Source organism: Pleurodeles waltl, chromosome 6, assembly GCF_031143425.1.
Source record: "Pleurodeles waltl isolate 20211129_DDA chromosome 6, aPleWal1.hap1.20221129, whole genome shotgun sequence".
Lineage (NCBI taxonomy): Eukaryota > Metazoa > Chordata > Amphibia > Caudata > Salamandridae > Pleurodeles > Pleurodeles waltl.
This window is the reverse complement of record NC_090445.1, coordinates 1,006,840,749-1,006,862,886: the sequence shown is the minus strand read 5'-3', so window position 1 is coordinate 1,006,862,886 and position 22,138 is coordinate 1,006,840,749. Positions and strand designations below refer to the sequence as shown.

The 22,138-nt window shown below is 43.7% G+C and overlaps 1 protein-coding gene and 1 long non-coding RNA gene across 2 annotated transcripts in view; one reads left to right on the top strand and one right to left on the bottom strand.

Moving 5' to 3' along the window:
* Nucleotides 1-22,138, top strand: part of MMEL1 (membrane metalloendopeptidase like 1) — an 892,805-nt gene that overhangs the window by 204,393 nt on the left and 666,274 nt on the right. The gene's annotated exons all lie outside the window — the stretch shown is intronic.
* The window catches only part of LOC138300494 (uncharacterized), a 184,509-nt gene continuing 173,665 nt past the window's right edge, over nucleotides 11,295-22,138 (bottom strand). Inside the window, exon 3 of the long non-coding RNA XR_011204949.1 lies at nucleotides 11,295-11,363. This is a non-coding gene — a long non-coding RNA (uncharacterized lncRNA). The remainder of the gene's footprint in view (nucleotides 11,364-22,138) is intronic.

Here is a 22,138-nt window from a genome sequence, read left to right as displayed (position 1 = left end):
TCTGTATGCCATTTTGATGGAGAATGTGCCAATTATAAATGACCACTAACTATTGTGACACAGTTAAACTATTCCTTCCCATATACTTAGAAATCTGTGCACCACTGGAGATAAATGTTTTGGATATGATACCCCACGATGCAGAGTTGAGAGATTCGGTTTTCTCACTGCACTCCCTTATTCAGCCACACAGGTATTTGCAAAATAATAATAGTAAACTCATGAACAAGGCGAGCACCCTGACTGCTGTGCTCTGGGCAGAGACGTTTTATGGCATGTGTTGGAAAATGGGTTATTGGTAAGGGCAGGTATGTACCTACACTTAGCAATAGGCCACCAACCTCCATTTAGGTCCAGTTAGGTCTCAGTAAATTAAACCCAGCTCAAGTGTAAAGCATTCAAATATCACAAAACAGTAATTAAATAAAACACAGGAAACAGTTTAAAAATCCCAAACCAATTTATAAAAATAGATTATATTTCTATCTTTAAAATTACACCAAAACGAATAAAATCGGACGAGGGGAACCAGAGTTATGAATTTTTAGAGAATTATTGTTTTTTTAGCACCTAGAAACAAAAAGCGCCAATCGGGTCATCTGGTTGCACCTCGACCGGGGCCAAGTCAAAGTTTAAGGCCGACCGCGATGGAGCCCTGCTCGGCTACAGGCTGCGGGAGGCCTCGGTTAAAAGTTTACCTTCACACTTAGGGCCTGATTACAACTTTGGAGGAGGTGTTAATCCATCCCAAAAGTGACGGTAAAGTGACGGATATACCACCAGCCGTATTACGAGTCCATTATATCCTATGGAACTCGTAATACGGCTGGTGGTATATCCGTCACTTTTGGGACGGATTAACACCTCCTCCAAAGTTGTAATCAGGCCCTTAGTCTCTTTTCTGAAGATTTTCTTCAGCGGGACGAACCTGCCAGTTCAATCCGGCCTCCTGGAGCCCTTCGGATATGCGTCGCGGCAATCATTGGTGGAGATTTTTACCTTCAGACTTAGTCAATTTTTCGAGGTGAAAATCCTTCAATCGAGGTAAACCTGGATCTTGATCCGACGTCCCTGGAGCCTTTCTCGGATACGCTGGCTGGGAGGTCCCAGTCAACTTTTTACCTTCGGACTTAGTCTCTTTTTTGGAGATTTTCTTTACCTGGGCAAGCCTGCAAATCAGGTGGGTCGTGGTTGAGGCAAGCAGGCTAGAGTTGCCTCAGCGGGTCGGTCCCTCTATGGAGCTTTTTTTCAAAAGTTCTCCAAACTTCTGGGGCTTCTCCCGGATGTTCCTTTAAGGTTCTTTTGGGGTCCACAGCTCACCCCAAGGGTCCAGAAGCTCTGAGATGATCCTTGGGGGGTGCGGACTACAACTCCCAGAATGCACCTGCCACAAACTCCTTTTTGGCCACTGGGCAGTTGTCAGCTAGTTGATTTCTTCAGGAGTTGGTGCAGGGGACTCTGATTAGAAATGTTTCACCTGTAGCAAGCAGGGAGTCCCTCCTTGATCCACTTGAAGCCAGGCAAAGTCATTCTTGTGGTGAAGCCCAAGTGTGCAGCTGGTGCAGTCCTTCTGAGTGCAAGTTCCAGGTGCAGGCCAGGGGTCCAGCAGGGCAGTCCTTCTTCTCCTTTGGTTCTTCCTTGTTGGAATCTGATGGGGATCTGAGGTGTGGGTGCAGGTATGCCAGTTTTATCCTTGCTCCTGGGTGAAAAACAGGGGGGTCCTGATTCTCCAATCAGGTGCAGGGTCGTTCCCCCTGTGATGACCACTTCTTGGGAAGTGTGGCAAAAATCAATCCCAGGAGGCAACATTCTCCATAAATCCATCATGGCTGAATCTGATTTTTGAAGGTTACATCTGGCTGAGCGCACCCACCGGTGTGGCTAAAAATCATAAACACCCCCCTCTCCTGCCCTCTCTTAATCTAATCAAGGGGGCACCTAGTTGTCTGGGGTTGCAGGATGTGGGGGTGTTGCTGGGTTGTTCCAAATGTCCTTCTCTGCCTTTGAAGACCGGTTTGGCAGCCCTCCCCTTTCCTGCCTCACCATCTGCTGAGGGGAAATTCCCTCCCACAGGCACATCTCTTTGTGTGAAGCCAGGCCACTTCACACCTCATCAAGGCAGCCTGGCCAGGCTGCCAGAGGCTGGCCAATCAGGGCACAGCTGCAAAAACAATGCAGGGCTGAAATTGGCAACTTTTCCGGTAAAGTTTAAAACTCTTTACCTGAACAAGTTATATTAAATCCAACAACTGAAAATTGTGGGATTTATTATAACAATTAATTTGATACCAAACTCTTGGTATCCATCATTTAAGGGGACTTTAAAAATTAAAATAAAGTCTCCCCATTCTAGCCTATGAAGGCCATTTACTACAATGAGGGAAAAACGAATTTGGCTGTTTTGACTTCACCAGGGCTTATACAACTATTTTTTATAAGGTCCCTGCTTATAGTTACATGGCACCCAGCCCTAGGGGCACATAGGGCACACCTTAGGGGTGACTTATATGTAAAAATAAGGTAGTTTAAGACTTTGGAACTACTTTTAATTCCAAAGTCGAATGTGCATATAACTTTAATTTAAAAGCAGCCAGCAAGGCAGGCCTGCCTTTAAAATGACACTGGGCACCTCAGCAGTGCACCTATGGGTGCACTACCTATGCTGTGATCCCTAAACCTACATGCCCTACCATATACTAGGGACTTATAGGTAGGTTAACTTAGCCAATTATAATTAGCCTAATTTGCATATCCACTTTACACAGAGCACTGGCCCTGGGACTGGTAAGCAGTACCCAGGGCACAGCCAAGAGTCACTACCTGTCCACCAGTACCTGTCCAAAAAGTGTGGGGGTGACCAGGGCAAAAAGGAGGACTTTCCTACAGCATGGGCAAAGTGGGTTGTGGCCCAGGGCCCCAGTCTATAAGCCCCAGCCTTTGAGCACCCCCTACTCCCCTCTGATAAAGCCAGCTCTCTTCTGTAGATAGTCCTGCCTTAATTACCTTGAATAATTCCTAAACTTATTGTTTTAAATACTGTTTTCCTTTATTTTTTTAATGTGGATGATGTGTGTGAGTCTATCACACACATTTTAGAGAGAAATGTTGTGTTTATGTTTCATGCAACATCCATAAAAATATTGTGTTGCACAGCTTATTTGCAGTAATTTAAGTGAAGTGCTGCTGTGTTGCAATATTGAACATTAGAATACATTTAGAATATGGACTAGTGTGCATGTGCACTGTCAGTGACCTGGCCAAAGAGGGCATGAAAGAGTTGACACTCGATCATGAATTCGAAGCTGTTCCAAACAGGGGCCCTAAAAACATCATTTGGGCCAGGGCCCTCAAAATCCTTAAAATGTCCCTGGCTCTGTGGTATATTGACCACAGAGTAAAACATTGCCCCGTTTTTTACAAACTCTGCCTGATGACCAAAAGAATTGCTTTTTCTGTAATATTTAATGTATCTAAATTCATTTGTTAGACTCTAGGAAAAACTACAAAGTAATCCAGTAGCAAATGCAACCATCTTTTACCAGGAAAGGGGCAAAGAGGCATTGCAGTTGTCATGGCATCTTGTGGTCACTGAGATCATGGCTTTATATGATGTTCTGATAAGTGGGGAGCAAAGTCTTTATTACACAAAATCTCTCATAGGCTCTAATAACTGGCCTACCTGTAGTCTCAGTAGTTGCATACTCTTGCTATGTATTTGTGCAGTTGTAGTTTTCTCCGTTAACCTGGCACTCTTTTCCTCACAAGTATCAGCATGCTCCTGGGGGGAAGAGTCGTGTTAGCTTCAACTTCAGGATATAACTGTAGAGTCTCTGTGAAGAGAGCAAGGAAAGATATAATTCTGGATTGTCGAATCATTGGCCTAATTTTTTGTGATGTAGCGTGACAGCACTGTTGTCACCAGACAATTATGTGACTATTACTAGAGAAGGGTTTTGACTCCGTTGGCATGGTGGGAGCCAGATGTCCATGTTTTCACTAGGCAGATGCAGTGTGCTTTCATAAAAAAATGCTTCGCCTTCACGCAGCTGTAATAATGTGGTTTACTTATTTAGCTGCCTACGTTTGAACTTTAGGGGCACACATGGCATTGGATTGCTATTATAGTACCCTAGATAATTTATATGTTTTTCTCTAGCAACAGCACGGATTGGAGGAGAGCAGTCTTACATTAATTTTTAGATTTGGCTTGACTGTGCAACTGTCACCCGACTTTTTACCCTACACCAAAAATATTTTACAGTTCTTTGCTTCCACACACATACTAATCTATTACCATGCTATTTACTTTTAATGCTTCAATTTAACATATAACATTCCTTGAAAGCCAGAACTACTGGCATTGCAATTGCTTATTAGTTAGGTACTGATGTACGAAGGAAGTAATACATTCTCTATAGAGGATGGTTCACTGGTCGAGAATCCTCTTGTGCAACTATAATTTGTTTCAAACGTTGTAAGGCAACTCTGGGTCAGCGGTGCTCCATAATGTAATCAATGGTGCGGCACTAAAATGGCTTTTTAGGTTTAAACGTTTTTATTAATACTGCACAGTTTATAACAAGAAGACACCTTAGTCAAGAATGCAAACATCGAAGATTGGCAGTTTAACAATAATCTAGTCTCATATCAAAAATATTTTCTTTAGTTGCAAAAGGCCCAATTCCAATCAAGGGGAAACTGTAAAGCAAAGCGACAAATCACAGAAAGTACAGTTTAAGTATAAGCAAAACTGCCCTCCCAGTAGACGACACCTGATTTACCAGTTAATAGTAATGCCCCCCATAAGATAGAGCAACCTATTGTTAGCTACCACAAACCTTTCTATCATTCCACGTTATCTGCTGAAAATCTTTGAAAAATGTGTAGATGACTCTACTTGCAAGAACTCATATTTATTTCCAGTAAAATCCAGTATTAATCTCAATGGAAAGTCAACTATCTTTTTGATACCCTTCACCATCAAACTGGGTCTTTGAACTGATTGGCAGACTGGAAGGATTGTTGCATCTTCGACCACCACTTCTTTCTTATTAATTGCCACCATCAGTTCTCTTTCACTCCACCACACAAATAACAGGGTATTCATTATTCTGCCACCTTGATCGGAGTTACCTGATTGATGTCTCTTGGGTACTCCCAAGGTCTCAGGTTGTATCACCTCAGGTCACAGGTTGTATCACCTCACGTCTCTACACAGTACTTCACCTATAACAGTGTATGTAATCTCAAGGATTTTGGGACCCCAAGGAAGACATACTTAGGTGCCCCTGTCTGGAACAGATGTGCCTTTATTACTCATTCTCAGCTAGTTCAAGCTCCATGATACCAAATAATATTGAATAATACACTAAAGGTCGAGATGGAAAGTTAGACAGATGTGAGGTAGAGATAATGTTCGCTTTGCCGCGGGTGGGGGGCCTTTGTAAGGTGAAGGGGGGGCCTGGGAAAATGCCCACATTGCCAAGCCTTAAAACGTATGAGACAAGTACACAGTTCCATTCTCAGTATACCAGCTTGGACCATTGACAGTAGACCCGACACCCTCATTTGGGCTCCTCTGTGGAGAATATTTAAATGATCAGTCTTAGTCTATAAAGTTGACACTATTAATCTTATTCTTCCTGAAATCCCTGAAAGTTTCCAGCTCTCTCACAGAGTCGGATGATTCCTGTAACTGGCTGTCCAGTTTTTGCAGCCTCCTGTTCACTGTGCCTTCGTCCCTTCTCTATGCCTGCCTCTCTCTTAGTCCTCCCTTCAGCTTATCTTCCACTGTTTTCATTGTGCATTCAATATCAGTTCAATATCAGCTTTAGCGATCTCTGAGTGCATAGCATAAATGGACCACTGCACGGTTCTTACACCTGTTAAGCTTTAGTTCCTCATTGGAATATGCAAGCTGATCACGTTTTCTTTGACTTCATAGAGTTTGAACTTACCGATTTATCTAAATCTTATCCCCTACTTAACCCTTTTTCTTCTCCCATTCTTGGAATTATAAGAAATTGTAGAGTGGTCGTCAGATCTTGAAATGACAGTTGTGTCCCTCCCAGGCTCTTTTCTTTACTTGTTGTACAGAAAACAGAATTCTTAAAACATAATCACCATGAATGAATTTGCTCTGTTTTCTGTTCAGACTAAGCACCAGCATAAACAATAAACTTTATTGCAGTGACCAAAGAGGTATGTAAGGATAAACTGGCTGGCAAGAAAATGGGATCATTTAAATGAAATGTCAATTTAATGGGGGCCTTAGACACAAAACAACTTCAGAGGTAGACAGTGCGTTTTCCGAAGAGCATGGGACATATGGGGCCAGATGTAGGAAGCCTTTTGCGCCTCGTAAACTGCTAAAAACGCAATTTTCGAGGCGCAAAAGTCTTAACGCGATGCACAACCTCAAATTGCGAGTCGGTACCGACTCGCAATTTGAGGCTGCGACTCGCAAATAGGAAGGGGTGTTCCCTTCCTATTTGCGACCGCATCGCCACGCTGAGTTGGTTTGTGACCGCGAATGCGGTCGCAAACCAACTCGCAGTTACCATCCACTTGAAGTGGATGGTAACACATTCGCAAAAGGGAAGGGGTCCCCATGGGACCCCTTCCCCTTTGTGAATGCCACAAAAAGTATTTTTTCAGAGTAGGCAGTGGTTCTATGGACCACTGCCGACTCTGAAAAAACCGAAACAAAATGGTTTCGGAATTTTTTGATTTTGCAGCTCGTTTTCCTTTAAGGAAACAGGCTGCAAAAAGAAAAGAAAAAAACTGCTTTATTTAAAAGCAGTCACAGACATGGTGGTCTGCTGTCTCCAGCAGGCCACCATCCCTGTGAGTTCCTAGACTCGCTATGGGGTCGCAAACTGCGACCCACCTCATTAATATTCATGAGGTGGGTCTTTGCGACCCTATAGCAAGTCTCAGAAGGTGTCTGAGACACCTTTCTGCATAATATTTTGCGAGTTGCAAATTGTGAGTCGCTGTGACTCGCAATTTGCAACTCGCTAAATATTTTTTGGCTACATCTGGCCCTTAATCTCTTAATGGCATTCCTAAAGCCAATTGAGCAGTCGTGCTTTGGACCACTTACAGCCTTTCCAATTTGTAGTTAGGAACCTGTTGGTGTGGACTATAATAGTGCTTTTGTAAGAGGAGGTGATGGAGGAGTACACAAAGGTTAGCTCATAACAGGGAATCTAGGTATAACTTTGTAACGATTTCTCAAGGGACAGTGGTGTGGCTTGATCAACAACATTAAATTGCCCAGGGTCTCACTGCCAATAATTAGGATCTGTAGATTCTTTCGTAATGCTGAAAGCATACAAACTTTACCAAGACACCTGGACCAGAATGGGTTGTGTTACAGATCTCTGCTTTTCTCAAAGTCAATAGTTCAGGCTTGTCACAACCCATTTCACAAAGATTGCCTGAATCATTTGCCTCAAGATAGGGTTGGAACTTTGGCCACTTAAAGTGGACAGCATCACTGAGGGTGATCAATATCTCATGTTCCCTGCACTGATGTAGTACTATAGACTCTACCATGCAACATATAGTGACAGCACTTAAGGGCTCTCAATGAAAGCCCCTGAGGTATTACAGGAGAGGGAACATGGGCGAATGTGGGCAATGTATGAGACTGTGAGCGATCTATAAGCCCCTCATTATGGGTTTGAGGCATGTGTCACACATGGTAAATACCACTGCCGCAGCACATATTCAGTGTTTTTAGGAGGAAAATGGGCATAATATGCAGAACTGGATTTTAACACAAACAATTCTGCATATTTTGCATGTTTTTCTGTGCCTTTTCTTCAGATAAATGTTGTCATTCTTATAGCTTTGAATGGCCTGGAATAGTCTGGTGATGGTTAGTCATCAGCAGCGCTTGCATGGGCAATGGATGGTGCAAGCATTGGCCTCTTGAGAAGGTCCCCAGCACTTACTTTTGAAGAAATTAAGTGTTCAATTGACTCTACCCTTGACAGAAGTAAATCATGGGAAAAGTGAGGGGTGCCAGAATCACTCATCCACCTCCTATGAGAGGAGATTTACTCCACCAAACTCTACATGGGTAGATACTTTTTTTAGTGGGAAACTGAATATCTGAATTACACAAGTCATTGTCACTGATAAAAAAACTAACAAAAACTTACATAATGTACACTCACATGCAAAAATATTGAAATTGAGGTCCATAAATTGAATTTTGTGTTGTGAGGTGGACTCTCACTATTGGTATTTCTAATGAATCCATTCAATTTTAGTCTCAGGGCCTGAATTCGAGTTTGGCAGAAGGGCTTAATCCGTAACAAACATGACGGATACCCCATCTGCCTTATTACGATTCCATATTATCCCATAGGAATCGTAATGCGATTTGTGACAGAGTAACCTGTCCGCAAAACTCTCAAACAGGCTGTTAGTCCATAACAGATTTACTTCTGAAGACAGTGTCAAAGCACTTTTCCAATCTAAATGCCTAACCTCTTTAGGGGCCAATCACCAGCCCATGTCCTGAGGAAACTTTAGAAGAGGATGATGTTGAAATGCACACTCAATATATAGTATCCTTCAGTAGTTTATCACCGAATAGGTCAGAACACATTGTACGTTAAAATCAATGCTCCATATATTTGTCACAAGTTGTGCACAAATGTGGCCCCAGAAGTGCGACATCAATCACTCTAAAGCATGAATAAACGCCAAAGAGAGTAGCCATTCATACGCGATATACAACAAATGGGAGTTTGGATCAACAGTCTTTGTTTAGAAACACCAGTCCATAGTTCACAAAGAGTGTGTGTGGGGATAGGTTCTCAGTTATTTAGAATCCCACTGCGAATGGTCTGTGGTCAAGATGTGGACCAGGTATGGCTCATGGCGTCCTTTGCTAGAAATGATGGACTCCACCGTGAACATCTTTAAAAGTCTGTTTTTAGTCCAGTTGCTTTGAACGTTCAAAGTGCATTAATAAACAAATAATAGTAAATAAACGTTAAAAGACCTCACTATACAATTAATGGGAAAATATGGTTGACACTTTAAATTAAAAAGTTCCTATGTACATTTAAGTTAACGTAAAAATAATTATGTTATTTTATTTAAATATAAAATGAATATAGAAGTCTGAAAAATATGTACTTACTGGAGGTGTCTTACAGTGTGGTTTTAAAAACGTAAGAAACGTTTTAAATACAAAAACATGTACTATTTAAATGGATTTGTTAAAATGATTTTATGTTTTACAAAACAATTGACCTATTATTTTAACTTAAAGTCTTTGGGGGTGATTCTGACCGCGGCGGACGGCGGTCGCCGCCCGCCAAGCGGTTCCCGCCGAAAGACCGCTCCGCGGTCAAAAGACCGCGGCGGTCATTCTGGCTTTCCCACTGGGCTGGCGGGTGACCGCCGAAAGTCCGCCCGCCAGCCCAGCGGGAAACACCCTTCCCACGAGGAAGCCGGCTCAGAATGGAGCCGGCGGAGTGGGAAGGTGCGACGGGTGCAGTTGCACCCGTCGCGAATTTCAGTGTCTGCAAAGCAGACACTGAAATTCTTTGTGGGGCCCTGTTACGGGGGCCCCTGCAGTGCCCATGCCATGGGCATGGGCACTGCAGGGGCCCCCAGGGGCCCCACGACACCCCATTCTGCCATCCTGTTCATGGCGGGTGAACCGCAAAGGAACAGGATGGCGGTATGGGCTGTCAGAATCCCCATGGCGGTGCAGCAAGCTGCGCCGCCATGGCGGATTCCCATGGGCAGCGGAAAGTCGGCGGTACACCGCCGGCTTTCCGCTTCTGGCCGCGGCTGTACCGCCGCGGTCAGAATGCCCGGCGGAGCACCGCCAGCCTGTTGGCGGTGCTACCGCCAACCTCCGCCATGGCGGTAATTACCGCCATGGTCAGAATGACCCCCTTTATGTTTACATAAATACATAAAAAATATTCATTATACATCTATATTTTCTACTCATACGTTATGTAAAGAAACAATATGGAGCTGATTCAAAAAGGAATGCAGGCATATGTAAAAAAAAAGTACTCCTGTATTACTACTTCCCTTACTCGTAAATGCTTTTGAGAATCATACACTTGCTTTTACAAAGCCAAGACAGAAACGATACCACCATCTCTTTCCTGAGGTTGATTAACATTTCTTATACTTAACAGACGTGCTTGATTTACAACTCAACTAATGCCCAGAAAAGTATCCCATTCCACGTCTAACTTGAAGAGCAGGATTATTCAGTTTTCATCCATTGTATTTTGATCGAGAGGAATTTACCGAGTTCCTTGCCAAATATTGCACACTTGAAATCACTATTTTACATGCGTTTGTGCGACTACCCAGACATTCAAACTTGTCTCATCCTTGAAGGAATTTGTATATTCGTGATCTAAACTCAAACGCGATATTTTTAGATAAAGCCTCCTATTAAATCATTGATAATTACAAGCAAAAAAAAAAGCTTAAGTGCTTTAAGTTGAAAGTACTTCGTTTTTCTGTCAGTGATTCACGTAGCCCGCCACAGAGGGATATTTTAGACTTTAAGAAGGCTGTGCTTCAAAGCCTTCTTGCAACAGGACGTGGTATATGGATGATGTTACTCGACCAGGACCTGGAAAAGCTTAAGGGACCGTTGGCATAAAGGTTTTCTTTATCTGCTACGAGAATGGCACCTCTCACGCAGGGCTTAGCCTGTAGAAATGAAACCTGTGCTGAGTGTCTGGTTTCCCTGTCGTTGGCAGATGTAGGTCGGTCGACTAACACAGTAGCTGTGCACAGCGAGGCTAACGGAAAGCCCCGGGAACACAGAGGCGGAGTGTCGGTACAAGGGATGCATTATAGTGTGACTAACAGCACTCAAAGCTTACAACAGACTGTGTAGGGTAGACGAAACACATGAGCTCTACAGAATTTGGGAGTCTTAATGACAGCATCTTGGGCGTCACCATTTGCAAATACTCTGGGAAACAAAAGAATTCCGCTAACAATAGAAGCTGCTGTTCTGGGCTCTTCCATTCAGAGGTCTACTGTGAACATCTCTATGATGCTCCCATCTGCAAGGCAGGCCTTTTCAGCCTTGATGCACTCTTCTTTGTAACATAATGTAATGTCATGTAAGGTGGATTTATAGAGTGCTGCTTGTCACCTGTGAGGGTATCCAGGCACTGTGAAGGTGTCTTTGTTTTCAGTCTTCTGGCCTCACAATCCATCATCCCTGGGCATCATCAAGGACATCCTCCTTTTTAACATAGGCAGCTGCCGCATGAAGGATTACCCTTAACTTCTCCCTTCTGTTCAGATGATTCCTGAACTTTTAGAAGACTGTCAGCATTAAACCATACCTGAAAATATACAGAATAGATTCTGTTAACAAAGCACATACCCATTTCAAAGGACAAATTTATGAGCAAGCTGATGAGTATCAAGCCTTCAAGTAAAGGTCAAAGCACTTACAAAATAATAACATCCTTTTTTCTACCCAGACTTCATTGTGCCGGAGCTCAGCACAAAGTCATTGTTGATCACCATTTGTGATGACCTTCAGTTAGCAGTTGACAACAATGTGGTGGCGGTAGTTTTTTCCATGCCCTTCCTGTGGAACTTGTGAAGTCCAACATACCATCTTCTGCACACGTTAACACAGGATAATATCCAAGGAGGGTACCAATTGTCTCCAATGAGAGGTGCATAAGGTCATCCTTTGTCCCGTTCAGCCCTTAACTTTTGACACAGAAGAAGGTATCCTTAAATGTTCCATGATCACAACCCTGCATATCGTTGTCTAATTTGGACCCCTGACAGATAACAATTGGATGAACTGGTACCATCAGAAAATCAGAATACTTAAAAAGTGGCTTCTAACATGTGGAAACTGGCACCCAGCCTCACCGCATATGGCCTATGGAACTTGGGGCATCTCTTGTTGCTGTCTGCAATCACAGAGTCATCATGAGTGTGGAGGTGTCACTAAAACTTCAGGAAAATCAGATGATTAAGTCCTCTATCTTCACATTAAGAACCTGAGGAACATCTTCCTTTTCAGGTTTTCCCCTTGCAGATCGAGGCAACCATAACACTGATACTCTGCAGGCTTTACTTTGCCAACAGCATAGGCCTGTACGTTCTCCCTTTTACGCACACTGCAAGGGACCCATAAAACTGCTGCCATATTCCTACTACATCTATAATCAATCCTACAATCTCTCCAATGACTGTTAGAGTCAACATACAATTCCTTCACAATTTTCTGTTTCACACATTGGGCGATTCACTATGAAAAACTGATCTAACTGCAACACAATCTTCTAACCTAACAGTCAAGGAAGAACCAAAAACCACAAGCATACCTTCTGATTATCACGCAACACAAGATACCAAAGCTCTTGCATGTATATCGACATATTTTCAATACAGACTGCCAAACCTTTGAACACCTTCCCAGATTCTATAGGAGGCTTCTCAGATTACCTCGACTTTTGAAGAGCAATAAGACATTGCTGTCTCCCTTCTTGTATGATCACAGTATACCATTATTAACCAAGTAGGCAACCACCCAGTATATGAGAAGGTAGGAAAGGAAAACAGCCTTGTGTTATGCACCAGAAGGAGTCATGAAGGGTGTACATAAGAAACAACTTTACTCCAAGGAGCAACGCAGACAGAGGAATATATCCACAGGCAACAGCTTTCTTAATCTTGCATTCTCTTCAAAATAAACATGTGTATGAGTGGTGTCAAGTTTGAAAGGACACTAAACAAATACAAGAGCAACCCAAAATGTCCACGAGAACCTGGGTATAATTATCACAAAATACATATCCATGTGAAACTCATTTACAAGCAATTTAAATATTATAGGAGAAAAATCTTGCTACTGTATTTTGTGATAAGTTTGAAAGGACAACACTGGAGAATGTCTCAGTCCATCATGCACAACCCTTAAAGCTTATGAAATAGGTCACATGGCAGCCATACAGTCTACAGTGATATTTTGGTACAAGCTTTTGCAAGCACCAAAACCACTGAACTGCCCTATCTTGAGACAATACTGGCTGCAACGTGCTGTACAAATGTAAGATATATTAGGGAAGTGGAATACTGGGCATGCCTTAGAAGACTATAGAATGGACCAGGGTCAATATTGGCTGGTGTAAGCTTTTTGCGCCATCATTCCGATATTTGTCTTTGTGTTTCCTTTATAGAACATTCTACCCTCTGTGGGTGTGATGTTCCAGAGACTTATAGCCGTCTGCCTTGGCCTACACCAGTAGTTCAAGGCCCTCTATCTCGATATAGGCTGGTGCTTGTGACTTGAGCCTATAACTTAGATCCAGGGTCCTTCACAACATTTATAGTCCCCTGCAACAATAATACAATAAAGTAGTCACAAAGCCTCTCAAAGTGTCCACCACATGAGAAGTTTCCAGGAGGGGGCTGCAAAACTGTATATTGATGCATTTGGCCAGTGCATGAATTTATAATGCAAATGTAAAAGCTTGGCACCAGACTAGTGGTTTATTTGAAGGAAAGTATTAGTATCATAGGGTCATTCCTTTCTAGTAATAACAGGTCTAATGTAAGACAGGAGGCAATATTGAACAAATAGGAATGCAAAGTGAATATTGGGCTACAACATATATGGACCCACTCCTGGTATTGTATTCCATTTAGAAAATGCTTCAAACCATTGACTGAGCACTAAATCACTTTTCATGGACAAATATTACCCAGGGTTTGGGCCATAAATGGGAGAGCAAGAATGTACTGCACATATGTACTTTTATGATGCAGTATGTTGTGAACACATTGGGGGTCACAGGGCCGCGAATGACGGAAGCACTGCCAACAGGCTGGCGGTGCTTCCTAGCCCATTCTGAAAGCGGCGGTAAAGCCGCGATCAGAAAACCGGAGCCGGCGGTTTCCCGCCGGTTTACCCCCGGCTGGGCGAATCCGCCAGGGCAGCGCTGCAAGCAGCGCTGCCTTGGGGATTCTGACCCCCTTCCCGCCAGCCTGTTTCTGGCGGTTTTCACTGCCAGGAAGAGGCTGGCGGGAACGGGTGTCCTGGGGCCCCTGGGGGCCCCTGCACTGCCCATGCCAATGGCATGGGCAGTGCAGGGGTCCCCTAACAGGGCTCAAGGCGGCTTTTCACTGTCTGCTTAGCAGACAGTGAAAAGCGCGACGGGTGCAACTGCACCCTTCGCACCGCCGCAACACCGCCGGCTCCATTCGGAGCCGGCTCCTGTGTTGCAGCCCTCATTCCCGCTGGGCCGGCGGGCGCTAACTTGCTTAGCGCCCGTCGGCCCAGCGGGAATGTCAGAATGCGGAAAGCGGTATTTTGGCCGCATGGCGGCCAAATGACGCTTCCCGCCTGGCGGGCGGCAACCGCCGCCCGCCAGAGTTAGAATGAGGGCCATTGTGTTTTCCTCTGCATTGGAAAATGCATTGTGCCACACCTAAAAAGTTGAGGCTATAGCTTTATTGATAAGGCTACATTGAACATGCAGTAGCTGTAGCTTTTGTAGGAAACTGTGCTATTGGTCGGGATGTAGAAGCCACACTCTGTCAACAGCCACAATCTCCTTTTCAGAGTGATCCACAAAAGTCACTTATTTAAACTGTGTTTAATCCTGTAGTAGCTTGGCCCAACAGCACCCAGGCTTAACTTAGAGGCAATGTGTAAAGTATTTGTGCAGCACACCAACAGTAATGAAGTGAAAACACAATACAAGAGAAATCCCAGACCAACTTACAAAAATAGAGTAGAGTACATTTTAATGAATAAAAGAGACTAGACCAACATACATCCAATCAGTAGCACCGGAGATATTGAATATTAAACTTTTAAGGGAAAAGTGTTTCTTGTGGTCAACTGGTTGTGCTAAATCACAAGCTCACGCCAACTGTGATGGAGCATGGTTCGGATACAGGGACTATATTAGCCCCAAGATCACTTACCTTCTTAAGTTCAGCTCCAGTAATTCGCAAGTCGGATGCTGAGCATTGCAGACGTTGTTGCAGTAGCGTAAAGAGCAAGGCAGGCTTAGCTGAAAGTCGCTGCTGTGGGGTCAAGAGCCAGTTGTGCAATATGGACAGCCATTGCTTTAGCTTTGTGTTAAAGGTCATCACAGGCTGTCATTTCTGTGGTACAAAGTGCAGGTCTTGTGCTGCTGGAGGCCACAGAAAGTCACCGTTGGCACGAAGGATAGGTTTCACCACAGCTTCATTTTAGGGGTCATCTCATTCATGTGTACGGGCCCATTTACTGTTACGAGGATCCAAGACTTTAGGATTTTGTTTCTTTTTTGGAGGAACTCTCACTGTGCCCTTCATGGTCCAGGACTTGGGGGCACCTTTTGGGGATCAGAAATCACTCCAGCAGAGGCCAGCAGCAGGACCTAGGCTGGTCGAGTTGCAGGTCCAGGGAAGCCCAGTTGCAGCAGGCCAGCTGGGCAGTTGCAGGAAGGCCTTTGAAGCTTATTGTGCCCCTGTAGTTCAAACAAATTCAGCCAACTGATCCTTGGTGTCACTCTGGATAGTCTGGAATGAAGATAAATAGGACCACTCTTTCTTCTAAGACAGCAAGGCAGTTTTTTAATCAGGAGGCAGTCCTCTGGCAGCAGGCCCGTCCTTTTTCCAAATCTTCCAAAAGTCCAGGAGTGTTCTGAAGTGTGGCTCTGGAGATTCCATATTTTATACCTGGTGTCAGTCTTTGTGTGGTGGACTTCCTGTGTTACCTCCAATACTAGGGCAGGAAAGTTATCCCCCTTCCCCTGTCAAGGCTCCAAACTGAGGTGACAAAAGGCAGGGCAGGCCTGGTGTTAGGTACCTATGTGTGAGCTGCAAGCAAAACCCTTTAAAGAGTAAATGAGGCTGGGTACAGCTGCTCCCCAGCCATTCTGTCCACACCTAAGCCATCTTTGTATTTCTGTATGGAAGCAATATCCCATTCCAGCTGCAGAGCCATTCACTGCTGTGTGACCCAGGACACCGACAGAAGGCTCAGACGTTGGGACAAGAAAATGTCAACTTTCTAATGGTATAAATGTCAAATTTGAACTTAACCTTGACTGCACTACTAAAGAGGCTTCACAATTACAATGTATTTGAGTGTAAACAGTATATTTTTAAATGGTCCCAATATAAGCACTTATTAATTGTGATAGGGTAACCCAGTGTTTGTCAATGGGTAAGAAAGGTCTTATAACAGTGAAAATGGGACAGTGAAGGCAGCGGTACCCTCACGGAAGGGGGCTCGGGACTCGGAGTCCCAGAAACATTGCGTGCGCCCAGGGGGCGGGACTGGAAACTCTGCAAGCACTTTTAGCGCCACCAGGCTACCGCGCCCGGGCAAAGCCCGGGCCAAGAGGGGGGCCCGTCCTGCACCCGTCAGCGACTGGATGAGGCCGTGCTGGGCCACCTCTCTGAAAAGTGCTACCCGAGTAGGTGAGCATTTAATAAGATGACTGGGGGCTATTTCTTTTGTTAGAGCTGCTCCAGGCTGTGCAGAGTCGGTTACAGTACTTTTGGTAAGGTTCTGGGTGATCATCATCTCCCCTTATTTAGGGGTAGGAGACTTGCACCAGCCCAATGCAATATTACGCTGATTACTTTAGGGGTGTTAACTATTGAATGCAATGGGCAAGAGGAAGATAAGCATACAAAAGGGTGAGGGTGCTCATGGTTCGCTGTTACAGCCATCCATTTGTAGTTACCTGTCATCTTTTATAGGGGCTATTGAAACTGAATTGGTGCAGGTTGAAGAACAAATTGGTGCTGTTCAGAAATCAACTCAGAATTTACCCCTCAAGCCTAATACTTTAACTAAGTCTACTCATGAGGTACCCTTGATTGTTCCCTCAACCAAAGCTCTACAGCCTGTTATGCAAGCTGCAACTGTCCCCAATGAGCCAATTACTGCCCGATCTCCCGCGGTCTCTCCACCATCGAAAAAGAGGAAAGCAGGTGGCCGCTCTAAATCCATCAAATGTGATGCTGGGGCTAAGAGGAAATCTTCATTACCTTCGGAACATTCTGCTTCTCACTTGTTGACTCTTGATACGAATTTGGCTAATCCCATACTTGATAAAAATGGGAAGGGAACTTGGCGAGATGAACGTATACACACAGTGGACTCCATACTTAAATCATTTTATGCTGCTTGGGAGGAGAAATTGCTTAGTTTGTTAGATAGAAAACTGGACCATTTTTATACAACCTTGACAAAGCTAAACCCTAAATTAACATTAGAGTCTATTAATTTGGGTAATCACCCTGTGGTGGATGCTGTGGCCAATAAAGGAGAAGTATCGTACAATACACCACCGATCACTCAAGCCTTACCTCCGGCACGGCCGCTAGATTGACACGGTTTATCATCCTTGACGACAAGTCCCCCCGCAGAGGTTAGAATTGGGTCTCACCCAGGCCGCCCACTTCTTCCTCATGCTAATTCTATTTTTATCTCTAAGAGCAAACAGGCACTGCAACTTCCTCCTGCTTGTCTGTCAAATGTTTTGGTCCTTGCGAATGTACCATCCTTAGACTCTTGTAATGAAGAAGATACGAAGGCATTAATGAGGAAATGTGCTCATTGGTCTAGATAAAAGTCCAGATATAAGGGTGATCTAAATGATAGGATCTTAATGGCTAGTAGAGTAAATTGGGTTGGTTTAACAAATAAGGTACATGAAGGCGATTGTATTGTGATTAATTTTGACAATCCTTGTTTAGTAAAATGCTTGATGGCAGATTTGTCTTATTGTGCTGGGAAGGAAGAGGGAATTATAGTCTTCCCTCTTAACCATTTTTATGACCCTCCCTTGGCAGATGCACCTTTGAATGCAGAAAAATGTGTTTATAACCTAGGGCTCCCCACATCTCACCTTTAAGTTCCTCCGGCCATCAACATGCCCTTGATGAGAATGACTGACATCTAACCAAGGCTAGGGCATTGGATGGTGCTTGGGAGGGATCTGATGTCGATATTAGGCTGGATATGGAGTTGGATAAGTGTTTAGAACAAGGGGGGCCCGATGAGATAGATACACCTCCACTCAAGCTGCTAGAAGAAGTGGACGATGAGAATATGGTGGTAAGCCCATGATCAAAATCGCTAATGCTACTTTGTTGGAATATTGCAGGGCTTCGGTCAAAGGTAAAAAACCCAGAGTGGTTAGAATTCATATCCTCTTATGATGTGATTTGTTTGCAGGAGACCTGGTCAATGGATCCTCTTTCACTAGATGGCTATTATTCCTTACATCAACCGGCAACTCCTTCCTCAGTGGGAAGGGCAAGCAGGGGCCTTATGGTTCTTGTTTCTTTGCATCTCCCAAAACTGAAGGTTTCTCTAATTTGGTCTTCATCCAATTTCATGGTTGTTTTACTGTTATATGAGGGGAGTAAAGGTCATCTGATAATACATTTCTATAATAACATTCCAAATGACCTTCTGAAGGGAAGTTTAGAAGAGGTTACAGATTTTCTGGATTTTTCTGATAAGCTCCAGGATAAGGAGTATACTATTATATGGGCCGGGGACTTTAATACTCCATTTGGTAGCTTGGAAGCTTCAGATGCTCTTTGCACTCCTATGGAGGAAAGAGAGGCTTTAACTCATTTTACTCATACTAATCAAGGGGAAGTTTTAAATACTTTTATTGCTAGATTTGATCCTGTTTACGCTAGAGATAAGGCAAATGCAGCTATTCAAAAATTACCAACTTTTACGGGGAATTCGAAAGGGAGTATTGTTGATTTTATTCTTATTAGTGCTGCTGATTTCCTTTTAATTCTTGATTTCAAGATAATTTCACAATGTGCCAGTGACCACAATCCATTATTTATTAAACTTGCATGTAATAGTAAACCAGTTACAAGTAACAGGGACCCAAATGGGGCAACCATTTTTAATCAAAACTTTGGTTTACGAATGAACTGGGAAAGAGTAGATCCTAAAACATTTAGGGGGTCATTACGACATTGGCGGGCGGCTACCGTCGCCCGCCAAGCGGTAACCGCCGTGCGGCCGCCAATGCCCATTACGACAATACGACAAACCAAGTTTGCGCCCGCCGGCCCAGCGGGGGTGAGGCCGCAACATAGGAGCCGGCTCCTAATGGAGCCGGCGGTGTTGCAGCCGTGCGACAGGTGCAGTTGCACCCGTCGCGCTTTTCACTGTCTGCTATGCAGACAGTGAAAAGCTGGCCGGGGCCCTGTTAGGGGGCCCCTGCACTGCCCATGCCAGTGGCATGGGCAGTGCAGGGGCCCCCAGGGGCCCCAGGACACCCCTTACCGCCAGCCTTTTCCTGGCGGTGCAAACCGCCAGAAACAGGCTGGCGGTAGGGGTGTCATAATCCCCAGGGCAGCGCTGCATGCAGCGCTGCCCTGGTGGATTATCACCGCCGGGGCTAAAATGGCGGGAAACCGCTGGCCCCGGCGGTGCGACCGCGGCGCTACCGCCGCGGTCGTAATAAGGGCCTCCGTACCGCCAGCCCGTTGGCGGTACGGACGCTACATTACCCCTGGCGGTCGGCGAACAAAATCTGGATTCCATTAATTTATGTTTGTCGCATCAAAGCATACATGATAAGCTAGCTTCAGAATATGTGAAATTATGCTCTGCTATTTCAGAATCCCTGGCAATTGATAGGCCTATTAGTGGTCCAAGGGTGTGCCGGTGGTTCAACTCTGCTTGCACAAAGGCCCATAAAGATTTGAAAAGAGCTCTTAGATCAATCCCTTTCTCCTGTGATTTAGTACGAACAGCCGGGGCACAATATAAGGCAACTTTGGCAACGAGGAAAAATGAAATCAGGTCTAGTGCATGGGATTAACTTTTGGCAGCTACTGAACTGAAGGATACTACACAATTCTGGAGGGTGGTAAATCATTCTTATTTTATGGATCAGAATAATAAGGAGGATGAATGTTTGATACCAGAAACAGTGTGGTTAATCCATTTTACTAAAGTCTTTCAGCCAGAGATTAATATGTCGTCTGTAGGAGGTGGAAGAGATATTCAGAGCCCTGTGGACTCCAATTCGACTAATATTGATTTGTCGTTTGACTTGCATGAGGTTAATAATGCTCTTTCCCGTATGAGATCGGGGAAAGCTGCTGGACCGGACGGGGTTCCTATTGATCTCTTTAACTCTATGCCAGATCTTTGGGGTCCTTTAGTCACTAATGTATTAAGGTCCGTAGTTATGAGTAAAATCCCCTCTTCGTAGAAATTGGCTATTGCCATCCCAATTTTTAAAAAGGGTTGTAGGAAAGATCCTTCCTGTTATAGACCAATTTCCCTTATAGACTCTGCAGCTAAGTTATTGTGAAGTGTAATTTTGACTCGACTGGAGGATTGGGCTACTGAGGCAAAGATTATCTCTCCAATCCAATATGGTTTTAGACCTGGTCTTGGCACTATCGAACAATCGTTGAATTTGCACCTTGTATTGAGCAAATATGTGACCGTAAGGAAGGAATCTATCCATTTGGCTTTCATAGACTTATCTAGTGCTTTTGATCTGGTGAATAGAGAGAAACTTTGGTCAATTATGGAATCCCTGGGGGTGGATCGGAATCTTTTGGAGGTAATTAAATGCTTATATAAGGACCTGAGGGTTTCAGTGCAATATGAATCACATGGTGAGAGGTCCGCCTCCTTCTCTTCCCTGAAAGGAGTCAGACAGGGTTGCATTTTAGCACTGTTTTTATTCTTGCTATATATTAATGGCCTTTACAGTTTTTTAATAGCAAATGGTAAAGATTTCCCTAGAATGGTTGCGAGACAGCTCCCTGTTTTATTGTACGCAGATGACGCGGTTTTGATCGCCCGCACTGCTAATGGCTTACAAAGTCTGATGGATTATTTTTCAATCTTTATGCAAGATTTAGATTTGAAAGTAAATTATAAGAAGACGTACGTGATGACATGTGGCCCCAGAAATACAAGATCTAAACGTTTTACTATGGGAGGGATTATCATAAAAAAAGTAAAGGAGTTTTGTTACCTGGGTTTATACCTTCATTCCTCTTTGCAAAGGAAGACTCATCTTACTTTCAAGACCCAACAGATGGGGAGAAACCTGGAAGCAATTTTCAGTTTTGCCCGCAAACTAGGTCACAGGCCAGTTCATCATATAATCAGGCTTTATAAAGCTAAATGTGTATCTGCAGCTACTTATAGGGCTGGTCTGTGGGGTTTGAATAAAATTGATTCTCTTCAATGTGCTGAGAACAAATTTGCACATAGAGTATTGATGGTGCCCAAGAATGTCGCAAATTTCATCTGTCATGAGGAACTGGTAGTAAGTTACATTGGGGATTTTATTGGTGTTGCCCCACTTTTATTATGGTTGAAAGCCTGGTTGAATCCAGCGGCCGCCTTGGTACAAGATTGTTTATCTGATTGTACCCATCTGGCCAATTTTTGCAGGATCCTGTGGCTTTCTTACTTACAAACTAATTTCTGGAATTTAAGTTTGGAGAATATGTTTACTCATACTGGTCGTTGCCCCCGAACGCTGAGGACTAGGTTAAAACTTAATATTTTGATTATATTTTGAAGAAGAGACTACATGGGGCGTTGCAATTAAAAACTTTTGACCCCTCTGTTCAGATTTCAACAACGTCTCAGATGGAACCTTATTTAACTTGGTTCCCGAATTTTCAAGAATATTCTCTCCTCGTTTTATTCAGATTAAATTTGATACATTTTAGAGTGGCGTTTCCTAAGCAATGCTGTTGGCAAATAGTGCTCCCGAACTGCCTGTGTGATACTATTACAAAACAAAGCACATGCCACTTTCTTTTATTTTGTTCACTCTACTCTGCTCCTAGACGTACATTTTTATTACCACTTTTTACGGAAATTACAACTTACATCTTATAATGATGCTTTGATGTATATTCAACAATTGAATTCTATTGATATCTGTTATGCCATTTAACATTTTTTAAGAATAGCTATTGCAATTAGAAAACGTTATGAATTAGTGGAGACAGCTGTACCTTAATCTAGAGGGATAGTGTATAGGATTTGATTACTCTGAGAATTACAGTGTGGTTTTCAGTATTTTATGTGAGTATGGGATTTATGAATTTGAAGAAAGCTTGC